The following is a 12,459-nucleotide window of genomic DNA, read 5'->3' as shown; positions in this document are numbered from 1 at the left end:
CAGCAGGACCCACCCTAAAAAGGAAGGGGCATCCACTTGGACCCTTTCCACCTTTTCTAAATCTCGCCTGATCGAGCCTGATTGAGCACTGATTGAGCAGATAAGCACATGTCATTCTCATTTCAGAAAGGTATTGGTTAGCTTGCTGCTAGCAGCTCAGTTATGTTATGATGTTAGAGGCTATGCAAGGAATGCTTTAGTCCAGCGATATGCAGTTTTTATTGCGCCTTGCATTCAGCAGGAAGATCTTTAGCTTGAATCTGTGGCCTAGGTATTCACCTTGGTATTTCTTTTGGCACAAAGTGAAGGAGTATTTAAGAGAAAATGCACAATGTGGTTGTTATGAACAACTTGTTACTCTTTCTCATTAAGCTTCAGCCACTGAAGAAATATATAAATAAGGGCTGACTTCCTGTAAGACGTGTCCAAAGCTGGGACGGAATAAAAGGAGACACTTGTAAATGATAGTGCTATCGTTTGAGAAAGGGTAAGTTGAGACTGACTTTCATGCGTATTCACAGACCAAGCATCATAAAGATACCAGCATGATCTTCATTGCGGGCTTAGAGCCGGTATTAGCTTTTGAGAGGTAAGAGGATTTTGAGGGCTCGTTGGTCTAGGGGTATGATTCTCGCTTTGGGTGCGAGAGGTCCCGGGTTCAAATCCCGGACGAGCCCTTTTCTTGGTACTCTTTTCAAGTTGTTTTGAAGTTTGCGTTTCAAAACCAACATCAATTTTTTCTTTGCAGTAGTGGATAATTCTTTGCTAGAGTCTCATGCTTCAGCCCTGCCCAGTCTGAGCTAATACCAAACATCTGGTCTTGCATGGCATGTACGAGCGTTCAGCTAGGGATGTCGGGCAGGTTGCATGAAAGAAATCTAAAGCCAGAGGCCCATGGAATAGCCAGTTCGGAGCAGTTTCATTACAGAAAAATCAACTGTAGGTATCTGTTTCTGTAGTGTAGTGGTTATCAAGTTCGCCTCACACGCGAAAGGTCCCCGGTTCGAAACCGGGCAGAAACAGTTGTTATATTGTGTTGGCTACAATGTTGATAGGTGCCGTTTTGCCATGGAATTGTCCAAGCCCTGAAGATTATTTCATGCAATCTCGTTCCAAGAAAGGGAATTCTCTCAAAACACTAAAGTAATCGGCGTGTGGATGTATCTGTTGGTTCTCAGACCTTGCTTTCAAAAGAGCCCTGCAATCGGTTCACTGCTCACCTAGAACAAGCATTAACATGGAGAATTTTTGGCACCAACAGGAATCTTATTTTAGTGGAGTGTTTCTGGCTTTGAGTGCAGAGGCCCTCGGCTCAATTCCAAGATGATCCTTCTCAAGGTGATGATACAAATGCATTGTCACCTTTACGTTTAATGTCAGAATCATTTATTTCCAGTTGGTGGTGTAAGAATGTTTGCAACAGTATGGCGATTTTTCCTAGCCATGCATGAATGAAAGCATATCACTCGCCTTTAGGTGTTTTTCTAATACATTGATATTTGCATCTTCCTTCCTAGCCTGCATGTTTGACTATCTTACAGGCTGCATGTAATAAGTATCACATCAGGGCCCTTCTTCTACTCAATTCACAACTGTTCTATCACGACATAGATAAGAAAGCTGCATCTGCTTTTGTTGTGTAGTGGTAATCAGGTTTACCTGACGTGTGAAAGCCCCATGCTTTGAAAGTACACAGTAACAAAGAAACCGATGACTTTTATAAAAAGGTGTCATGTGCGTCTCTTACTTTGCACAAAAAGTGCCAGAGATGACTTCATTTGCAGTCACTTGAAAAGTAGGGATTCTCCAATAAATGGTAAATGGTTGAAACAAATCTGAAGAAATGCATGACATACCTGTGTGTGTGTGTGTACGCATGTATGTATATATAGGGAGAGAGAGAGCGTCAATATAAACAGACTTTATTTCAATCAAGCTGTCTTTTCTATCCTTCAGGAGCAGAATGTTCTGATCATCAGCGCTCCAGAATGTAGTGTTTTCTTGGCAAGCATCACATATTGTGATGTGTTAGCTAAAAGTTCCATATCCTAGAGACTGATATATTCCTCTGTACTTGTACCTTGGGGATTCATCAAAACCTGGCATCATAAGCAGCTTTCTACTGCCACAGACTGGACAGCGAAACAATGTAAAATATCCCAGAAAAAGAAAATAAGCATGCTTAATCAGAGCTTTCTGGACAGGAAGGACCTTTGAGCAAGTGAGGAATAAGCACTGCTTTTGTTAATTTGCATAGGCAGAATAGAGACTTCTGGGAAAAGGCCGAAATTACAGTCACAGAAAATGGCTGCATCTATAGAGAACGCTAAGAAGTGTTGGCAGCTTTTCCTCTGACCCTGACCACTTTTACAAGCAATCCTATGATAGTCAGCAGGACCCACCCTAAAAAGGAAGGGGCATCCACTTGGACCCTTTCCACCTTTTCTAAATCTCGCCTGATTGAGCACTGATTGAGCAGATAAGCACATGTCATTCTCATTTCAGAAAGGTATTGGTTAGCTTGCTGCTAGCAGCTCAGTTATGTTATGATGTTAGAGGCTATGCAAGGAATGCTTTAGTCCAGCGATATGCAGTTTTTATTGCGCCTTGCATTCAGCAGGAAGATCTTTAGCTTGAATCTGTGGCCTAGGTATTCACCTTGGTATTTCTTTTGGCACAAAGTGAAGGAGTATTTAAGAGAAAATGCACAATGTGTTTCTTATGTTGTTATGAACAACTTGTTACTCTTTCTCATTAAGCTTCAGCCACTGAAGAAATATATAAATAAGGGCTGACTTCCTGTAAGACGTGTCCAAAGCTGGGACGGAATAAAAGGAGACACTTGTAAATGATAGTGCTATCGTTTGAGAAAGGGTAAGTTGAGACTGACTTTCATGCGTATTCACAGACCAAGCATCATAAAGATACCAGCATGATCTTCATTGCGGGCTTAGAGCCGGTATTAGCTTTTGAGAGGTAAGAGGATTTTGAGGGCTCGTTGGTCTAGGGGTATGATTCTCGCTTTGGGTGCGAGAGGTCCCGGGTTCAAATCCCGGACGAGCCCTTTTCTTGGTACTCTTTTCAAGTTGTTTTGAAGTTTGCGTTTCAAAACCAACATCAATTTTTTCTTTGCAGTAGTGGATAATTCTTTGCTAGAGTCTCATGCTTCAGCCCTGCCCAGTCTGAGCTAATACCAAACATCTGGTCTTGCATGGCATGTACGAGCGTTCAGCTAGGGATGTCGGGCAGGTTGCATGAAAGAAATCTAAAGCCAGAGGCCCATGGAATAGCCAGTTCGGAGCAGTTTCATTACAGAAAAATCAACTGTAGGTATCTGTTTCTGTAGTGTAGTGGTTATCACGTTCGCCTCACACGCGAAAGGTCCCCGGTTCGAAACCGGGCAGAAACAGTTGTTATATTGTGTTGGCTACAATGTTGATAGGTGCCGTTTTGCCATGGAATTGTCCAAGCCCTGAAGATTATTTCATGCAATCTCGTTCCAAGAAAGGGAATTCTCTCAAAACACTAAAGTAATCGGCGTGTGGATGTATCTGTTGGTTCTCAGACCTTGCTTTCAAAAGAGCCCTGCAATCGGTTCACTGCTCACCTAGAACAAGCATTAACATGGAGAATTGTTGGCACCAACAGGAATCTTATTTTAGTGGAGTGTTTCTGGCTTTGAGTGCAGAGGCCCTCGGCTCAATTCCAAGATGATCCTTCTCAAGGTGATGATACAAATGCATTGTCACCTTTACGTTTAATGTCAGAATCATTTATTTCCAGTTGGTGGTGTAAGAATGTTTGCAACAGTATGGCGATTTTTCCTAGCCATGCATGAATGAAAGCATATCACTCGCCTTTAGGTGTTTTTCTAATACATTGATATTTGCATCTTCCTTCCTAGCCTGCATGTTTGACTATCTTACAGGCTGCATGTAATAAGTATCACATCAGGGCCCTTCTTCTACTCAATTCACAACTGTTCTATCACGACATAGATAAGAAAGCTGCATCTGCTTTTGTTGTGTAGTGGTAATCAGGTTTACCTGACGTGTGAAAGCCCCATGCTTTGAAAGTACACAGTAACAAAGAAACCGATGACTTTTATAAAAAGGTGTCATGTGCGTCTCTTACTTTGCACAAAAAGTGCCAGAGATGACTTCATTTGCAGTCACTTGAAAAGTAGGGATTCTCCAATAAATGGTAAATGGTTGAAACAAATCTGAAGAAATGCATGACATACCTGTGTGTGTGTGTGTACGCATGTATGTATATATAGGGAGAGAGAGAGCGTCAATATAAACAGACTTTATTTCAATCAAGCTGTCTTTTCTATCCTTCAGGAGCAGAATGTTCTGATCATCAGCGCTCCAGAATGTAGTGTTTTCTTGGCAAGCATCCCATATTGTGATGTGTTAGCTAAAAGTTCCATATCCTAGAGACTGATATATTCCTCTGTACTTGTACCTTGGGGATTCATCAAAACCTGGCATCATAAGCAGCTTTCTACTGCCACAGACTGGACAGCGAAACAATTTAAAATATCCCAGAAAAAGAAAATAAGCATGCTTAATCAGAGCTTTCTGGACAGGAAGGACCTTTGAGCAAGTGAGGAATAAGCACTGCTTTTGTTAATTTGCATAGGCAGAATAGAGACTTCTGGGAAAAGGCCGAAATTACAGTCACAGAAAATGGCTGCATCTATAGAGAACGCTAAGAAGTGTTGGCAGCTTTTCCTCTGACCCTGACCACTTTTACAAGCAATCCTATGATAGTCAGCAGGACCCACCCTAAAAAGGAAGGGGCATCCACTTGGACCCTTTCCACCTTTTCTAAATCTCGCCTGATTGAGCACTGATTGAGCAGATAAGCACATGTCATTCTCATTTCAGAAAGGTATTGGTTAGCTTGCTGCTAGCAGCTCAGTTATGTTATGATGTTAGAGGCTATGCAAGGAATGCTTTAGTCCAGCGATATGCAGTTTTTATTGCGCCTTGCATTCAGCAGGAAGATCTTTAGCTTGAATCTGTGGCCTAGGTATTCACCTTGGTATTTCTTTTGGCACAAATAGAAGGAGTATTTAAGAGAAAATGCACAATGTGTTTCTTATGTTGTTATGAACAACTTGTTACTCTTTCTCATTAAGCTTCAGCCACTGAAGAAATATATAAATAAGGGCTGACTTCCTGTAAGACGTGTCCAAAGCTGGGACGGAATAAAAGGAGACACTTGTAAATGATAGTGCTATCGTTTGAGAAAGGGTAAGTTGAGACTGACTTTCATGCGTATTCACAGACCAAGCATCATAAAGATACCAGCATGATCTTCATTGCGGGCTTAGAGCCGGTATTAGCTTTTGAGAGGTAAGAGGATTTTGAGGGCTCGTTGGTCTAGGGGTATGATTCTCGCTTTGGGTGCGAGAGGTCCCGGGTTCAAATCCCGGACGAGCCCTTTTCTTGGTACTCTTTTCAAGTTGTTTTGAAGTTTGCGTTTCAAAACCAACATCAATTTTTTCTTTGCAGTAGTGGATAATTCTTTGCTAGAGTCTCATGCTTCAGCCCTGCCCAGTCTGAGCTAATACCAAACATCTGGTCTTGCATGGCATGTACGAGCGTTCAGCTAGGGATGTCGGGCAGGTTGCATGAAAGAAATCTAAAGCCAGAGGCCCATGGAATAGCCAGTTCGGAGCAGTTTCATTACAGAAAAATCAACTGTAGGTATCTGTTTCTGTAGTGTAGTGGTTATCACGTTCGCCTCACACGCGAAAGGTCCCCGGTTCGAAACCGGGCAGAAACAGTTGTTATATTGTGTTGGCTACAATGTTGATAGGTGCCGTTTTGCCATGGAATTGTCCAAGCCCTGAAGATTATTTCATGCAATCTCGTTCCAAGAAAGGGAATTCTCTCAAAACACTAAAGTAATCGGCGTGTGGATGTATCTGTTGGTTCTCAGACCTTGCTTTCAAAAGAGCCCTGCAATCGGTTCACTGCTCACCTAGAACAAGCATTAACATGGAGAATTGTTGGCACCAACAGGAATCTTATTTTAGTGGAGTGTTTCTGGCTTTGAGTGCAGAGGCCCTCGGCTCAATTCCAAGATGATCCTTCTCAAGGTGATGATACAAATGCATTGTCACCTTTACGTTTAATGTCAGAATCATTTATTTCCAGTTGGTGGTGTAAGAATGTTTGCAACAGTATGGCGATTTTTCCTAGCCATGCATGAATGAAAGCATATCACTCGCCTTTAGGTGTTTTTCTAATACATTGATATTTGCATCTTCCTTCCTAGCCTGCATGTTTGACTATCTTACAGGCTGCATGTAATAAGTATCACATCAGGGCCCTTCTTCTACTCAATTCACAACTGTTCTATCACGACATAGATAAGAAAGCTGCATCTGCTTTTGTTGTGTAGTGGTAATCAGGTTTACCTGACGTGTGAAAGCCCCATGCTTTGAAAGTACACAGTAACAAAGAAACCGATGACTTTTATAAAAAGGTGTCATGTGCGTCTCTTACTTTGCACAAAAAGTGCCAGAGATGACTTCATTTGCAGTCACTTGAAAAGTAGGGATTCTCCAATAAATGGTAAATGGTTGAAACAAATCTGAAGAAATGCATGACATACCTGTGTGTGTGTGTGTACGCATGTATGTATTTATAGGGAGAGAGAGAGCGTCAATATAAACAGACTTTATTTCAATCAAGCTGTCTTTTCTATCCTTCAGGAGCAGAATGTTCTGATCATCAGCGCTCCAGAATGTAGTGTTTTCTTGGCAAGCATCACATATTGTGATGTGTTAGCTAAAAGTTCCATATCCTAGAGACTGATATATTCCTCTGTACTTGTACCTTGGGGATTCATCAAAACCTGGCATCATAAGCAGCTTTCTACTGCCACAGACTGGACAGCGAAACAATTTAAAATATCCCAGAAAAAGAAAATAAGCATGCTTAATCAGAGCTTTCTGGACAGGAAGGACCTTTGAGCAAGTGAGGAATAAGCACTGCTTTTGTTAATTTGCATAGGCAGAATAGAGACTTCTGGGAAAAGGCCGAAATTACAGTCACAGAAAATGGCTGCATCTATAGAGAACGCTAAGAAGTGTTGGCAGCTTTTCCTCTGACCCTGACCACTTTTACAAGCAATCCTATGATAGTCAGCAGGACCCACCCTAAAAAGGAAGGGGCATCCACTTGGACCCTTTCCACCTTTTCTAAATCTCGCCTGATTGAGCACTGATTGAGCAGATAAGCACATGTCATTCTCATTTCAGAAAGGTATTGGTTAGCTTGCTGCTAGCAGCTCAGTTATGTTATGATGTTAGAGGCTATGCAAGGAATGCTTTAGTCCAGCGATATGCAGTTTTTATTGCGCCTTGCATTCAGCAGGAAGATCTTTAGCTTGAATCTGTGGCCTAGGTATTCACCTTGGTATTTCTTTTGGCACAAAGTGAAGGAGTATTTAAGAGAAAATGCACAATGTGTTTCTTATGTTGTTATGAACAACTTGTTACTCTTTCTCATTAAGCTTCAGCCACTGAAGAAATATATAAATAAGGGCTGACTTCCTGTAAGACGTGTCCAAAGCTGGGACGGAATAAAAGGAGACACTTGTAAATGATAGTGCTATCGTTTGAGAAAGGGTAAGTTGAGACTGACTTTCATGCGTATTCACAGACCAAGCATCATAAAGATACCAGCATGATCTTCATTGCGGGCTTAGAGCCGGTATTAGCTTTTGAGAGGTAAGAGGATTTTGAGGGCTCGTTGGTCTAGGGGTATGATTCTCGCTTTGGGTGCGAGAGGTCCCGGGTTCAAATCCCGGACGAGCCCTTTTCTTGGTACTCTTTTCAAGTTGTTTTGAAGTTTGCGTTTCAAAACCAACATCAATTTTTTCTTTGCAGTAGTGGATAATTCTTTGCTAGAGTCTCATGCTTCAGCCCTGCCCAGTCTGAGCTAATACCAAACATCTGGTCTTGCATGGCATGTACGAGCGTTCAGCTAGGGATGTCGGGCAGGTTGCATGAAAGAAATCTAAAGCCAGAGGCCCATGGAATAGCCAGTTCGGAGCAGTTTCATTACAGAAAAATCAACTGTAGGTATCTGTTTCTGTAGTGTAGTGGTTATCATGTTCGCCTCACACGCGAAAGGTCCCCGGTTCGAAACCGGGCAGAAACAGTTGTTATATTGTGTTGGCTACAATGTTGATAGGTGCCGTTTTGCCATGGAATTGTCCAAGCCCTGAAGATTATTTCATGCAATCTCGTTCCAAGAAAGGGAATTCTCTCAAAACACTAAAGTAATCGGCGTGTGGATGTATCTGTTGGTTCTCAGACCTTGCTTTCAAAAGAGCCCTGCAATCGGTTCACTGCTCACCTAGAACAAGCATTAACATGGAGAATTGTTGGCACCAACAGGAATCTTATTTTAGTGGAGTGTTTCTGGCTTTGAGTGCAGAGGCCCTCGGCTCAATTCCAAGATGATCCTTCTCAAGGTGATGATACAAATGCATTGTCACCTTTACGTTTAATGTCAGAATCATTTATTTCCAGTTGGTGGTGTAAGAATGTTTGCAACAGTATGGCGATTTTTCCTAGCCATGCATGAATGAAAGCATATCACTCGCCTTTAGGTGTTTTTCTAATACATTGATATTTGCATCTTCCTTCCTAGCCTGCATGTTTGACTATCTTACAGGCTGCATGTAATAAGTATCACATCAGGGCCCTTCTTCTACTCAATTCACAACTGTTCTATCACGACATAGATAAGAAAGCTGCATCTGCTTTTGTTGTGTAGTGGTAATCAGGTTTACCTGACGTGTGAAAGCCCCATGCTTTGAAAGTACACAGTAACAAAGAAACCGATGACTTTTATAAAAAGGTGTCATGTGCGTCTCTTACTTTGCACAAAAAGTGCCAGAGATGACTTCATTTGCAGTCACTTGAAAAGTAGGGATTCTCCAATAAATGGTAAATGGTTGAAACAAATCTGAAGAAATGCATGACATACCTGTGTGTGTGTGTGTACGCATGTATGTATATATAGGGAGAGAGAGAGCGTCAATATAAACAGACTTTATTTCAATCAAGCTGTCTTTTCTATCCTTCAGGAGCAGAATGTTCTGATCATCAGCGCTCCAGAATGTAGTGTTTTCTTGGCAAGCATCACATATTGTGATGTGTTAGCTAAAAGTTCCATATCCTAGAGACTGATATATTCCTCTGTACTTGTACCTTGGGGATTCATCAAAACCTGGCATCATAAGCAGCTTTCTACTGCCACAGACTGGACAGCGAAACAATTTAAAATATCCCAGAAAAAGAAAATAAGCATGCTTAATCAGAGCTTTCTGGACAGGAAGGACCTTTGAGCAAGTGAGGAATAAGCACTGCTTTTGTTAATTTGCATAGGCAGAATAGAGACTTCTGGGAAAAGGCCGAAATTACAGTCACAGAAAATGGCTGCATCTATAGAGAACGCTAAGAAGTGTTGGCAGCTTTTCCTCTGACCCTGACCACTTTTACAAGCAATCCTATGATAGTCAGCAGGACCCACCCTAAAAAGGAAGGGGCATCCACTTGGACCCTTTCCACCTTTTCTAAATCTCGCCTGATTGAGCACTGATTGAGCAGATAAGCACATGTCATTCTCATTTCAGAAAGGTATTGGTTAGCTTGCTGCTAGCAGCTCAGTTATGTTATGATGTTAGAGGCTATGCAAGGAATGCTTTAGTCCAGCGATATGCAGTTTTTATTGCGCCTTGCATTCAGCAGGAAGATCTTTAGCTTGAATCTGTGGCCTAGGTATTCACCTTGGTATTTCTTTTGGCACAAATAGAAGGAGTATTTAAGAGAAAATGCACAATGTGTTTCTTATGTTGTTATGAACAACTTGTTACTCTTTCTCATTAAGCTTCAGCCACTGAAGAAATATATAAATAAGGGCTGACTTCCTGTAAGACGTGTCCAAAGCTGGGACGGAATAAAAGGAGACACTTGTAAATGATAGTGCTATCGTTTGAGAAAGGGTAAGTTGAGACTGACTTTCATGCGTATTCACAGACCAAGCATCATAAAGATACCAGCATGATCTTCATTGCGGGCTTAGAGCCGGTATTAGCTTTTGAGAGGTAAGAGGATTTTGAGGGCTCGTTGGTCTAGGGGTATGATTCTCGCTTTGGGTGCGAGAGGTCCCGGGTTCAAATCCCGGACGAGCCCTTTTCTTGGTACTCTTTTCAAGTTGTTTTGAAGTTTGCGTTTCAAAACCAACATCAATTTTTTCTTTGCAGTAGTGGATAATTCTTTGCTAGAGTCTCATGCTTCAGCCCTGCCCAGTCTGAGCTAATACCAAACATCTGGTCTTGCATGGCATGTACGAGCGTTCAGCTAGGGATGTCGGGCAGGTTGCATGAAAGAAATCTAAAGCCAGAGGCCCATGGAATAGCCAGTTCGGAGCAGTTTCATTACAGAAAAATCAACTGTAGGTATCTGTTTCTGTAGTGTAGTGGTTATCACGTTCGCCTCACACGCGAAAGGTCCCCGGTTCGAAACCGGGCAGAAACAGTTGTTATATTGTGTTGGCTACAATGTTGATAGGTGCCGTTTTGCCATGGAATTGTCCAAGCCCTGAAGATTATTTCATGCAATCTCGTTCCAAGAAAGGGAATTCTCTCAAAACACTAAAGTAATCGGCGTGTGGATGTATCTGTTGGTTCTCAGACCTTGCTTTCAAAAGAGCCCTGCAATCGGTTCACTGCTCACCTAGAACAAGCATTAACATGGAGAATTGTTGGCACCAACAGGAATCTTATTTTAGTGGAGTGTTTCTGGCTTTGAGTGCAGAGGCCCTCGGCTCAATTCCAAGATGATCCTTCTCAAGGTGATGATACAAATGCATTGTCACCTTTACGTTTAATGTCAGAATCATTTATTTCCAGTTGGTGGTGTAAGAATGTTTGCAACAGTATGGCGATTTTTCCTAGCCATGCATGAATGAAAGCATATCACTCGCCTTTAGGTGTTTTTCTAATACATTGATATTTGCATCTTCCTTCCTAGCCTGCATGTTTGACTATCTTACAGGCTGCATGTAATAAGTATCACATCAGGGCCCTTCTTCTACTCAATTCACAACTGTTCTATCACGACATAGATAAGAAAGCTGCATCTGCTTTTGTTGTGTAGTGGTAATCAGGTTTACCTGACGTGTGAAAGCCCCATGCTTTGAAAGTACACAGTAACAAAGAAACCGATGACTTTTATAAAAAGGTGTCATGTGCGTCTCTTACTTTGCACAAAAAGTGCCAGAGATGACTTCATTTGCAGTCACTTGAAAAGTAGGGATTCTCCAATAAATGGTAAATGGTTGAAACAAATCTGAAGAAATGCATGACATACCTGTGTGTGTGTGTGTACGCATGTATGTATTTATAGGGAGAGAGAGAGCGTCAATATAAACAGACTTTATTTCAATCAAGCTGTCTTTTCTATCCTTCAGGAGCAGAATGTTCTGATCATCAGCGCTCCAGAATGTAGTGTTTTCTTGGCAAGCATCACATATTGTGATGTGTTAGCTAAAAGTTCCATATCCTAGAGACTGATATATTCCTCTGTACTTGTACCTTGGGGATTCATCAAAACCTGGCATCATAAGCAGCTTTCTACTGCCACAGACTGGACAGCGAAACAATTTAAAATATCCCAGAAAAAGAAAATAAGCATGCTTAATCAGAGCTTTCTGGACAGGAAGGACCTTTGAGCAAGTGAGGAATAAGCACTGCTTTTGTTAATTTGCATAGGCAGAATAGAGACTTCTGGGAAAAGGCCGAAATTACAGTCACAGAAAATGGCTGCATCTATAGAGAACGCTAAGAAGTGTTGGCAGCTTTTCCTCTGACCCTGACCACTTTTACAAGCAATCCTATGATAGTCAGCAGGACCCACCCTAAAAAGGAAGGGGCATCCACTTGGACCCTTTCCACCTTTTCTAAATCTCGCCTGATTGAGCACTGATTGAGCAGATAAGCACATGTCATTCTCATTTCAGAAAGGTATTGGTTAGCTTGCTGCTAGCAGCTCAGTTATGTTATGATGTTAGAGGCTATGCAAGGAATGCTTTAGTCCAGCGATATGCAGTTTTTATTGCGCCTTGCATTCAGCAGGAAGATCTTTAGCTTGAATCTGTGGCCTAGGTATTCACCTTGGTATTTCTTTTGGCACAAAGTGAAGGAGTATTTAAGAGAAAATGCACAATGTGTTTCTTATGTTGTTATGAACAACTTGTTACTCTTTCTCATTAAGCTTCAGCCACTGAAGAAATATATAAATAAGGGCTGACTTCCTGTAAGACGTGTCCAAAGCTGGGACGGAATAAAAGGAGACACTTGTAAATGATAGTGCTATCGTTTGAGAAAGGGTAAGTTGAGACTGACTTTCATGCGTATTCACAGACC

At 41.7% G+C, this 12,459-nt stretch overlaps 9 non-coding genes across 9 annotated transcripts; all 9 read left to right on the top strand.

The window, feature by feature from the left end:
• Positions 1-605: 605 nt before the first annotated feature.
• On the top strand, positions 606-677 carry TRNAP-UGG (transfer RNA proline (anticodon UGG)). Its single transcript has one exon. It is a non-coding gene; the product is annotated as a tRNA-Pro (tRNA).
• A 2,315-nt stretch (positions 678-2,992) lies between these two features.
• On the top strand, positions 2,993-3,064 carry TRNAP-UGG (transfer RNA proline (anticodon UGG)). The gene has a single exon. It is a non-coding gene; the product is annotated as a tRNA-Pro (tRNA).
• Positions 3,065-3,336: 272 nt separating this feature from the next.
• Positions 3,337-3,409, top strand: TRNAV-CAC (transfer RNA valine (anticodon CAC)). The gene has a single exon. It is a non-coding gene; the product is annotated as a tRNA-Val (tRNA).
• Positions 3,410-5,379: 1,970 nt separating this feature from the next.
• On the top strand, positions 5,380-5,451 carry TRNAP-UGG (transfer RNA proline (anticodon UGG)). Its single transcript has one exon. It is a non-coding gene; the product is annotated as a tRNA-Pro (tRNA).
• A 272-nt stretch (positions 5,452-5,723) lies between these two features.
• On the top strand, positions 5,724-5,796 carry TRNAV-CAC (transfer RNA valine (anticodon CAC)). The gene has a single exon. It is a non-coding gene; the product is annotated as a tRNA-Val (tRNA).
• A 1,970-nt stretch (positions 5,797-7,766) lies between these two features.
• Positions 7,767-7,838, top strand: TRNAP-UGG (transfer RNA proline (anticodon UGG)). Its single transcript has one exon. It is a non-coding gene; the product is annotated as a tRNA-Pro (tRNA).
• A 272-nt stretch (positions 7,839-8,110) lies between these two features.
• TRNAV-CAC (transfer RNA valine (anticodon CAC)) lies at positions 8,111-8,183 on the top strand. Its single transcript has one exon. It is a non-coding gene; the product is annotated as a tRNA-Val (tRNA).
• Positions 8,184-10,153: 1,970 nt separating this feature from the next.
• Positions 10,154-10,225, top strand: TRNAP-UGG (transfer RNA proline (anticodon UGG)). Its single transcript has one exon. It is a non-coding gene; the product is annotated as a tRNA-Pro (tRNA).
• Positions 10,226-10,497: 272 nt separating this feature from the next.
• TRNAV-CAC (transfer RNA valine (anticodon CAC)) lies at positions 10,498-10,570 on the top strand. The gene has a single exon. It is a non-coding gene; the product is annotated as a tRNA-Val (tRNA).
• The last annotated feature ends 1,889 nt before the right edge of the window (positions 10,571-12,459 follow it).

Source organism: Triturus cristatus, chromosome 8 (assembly GCF_964204655.1).
Source record: "Triturus cristatus chromosome 8, aTriCri1.1, whole genome shotgun sequence".
Classification (NCBI taxonomy): domain Eukaryota; kingdom Metazoa; phylum Chordata; class Amphibia; order Caudata; family Salamandridae; genus Triturus; species Triturus cristatus.
This window is presented reverse-complemented; position numbering and strand designations above follow the sequence as displayed.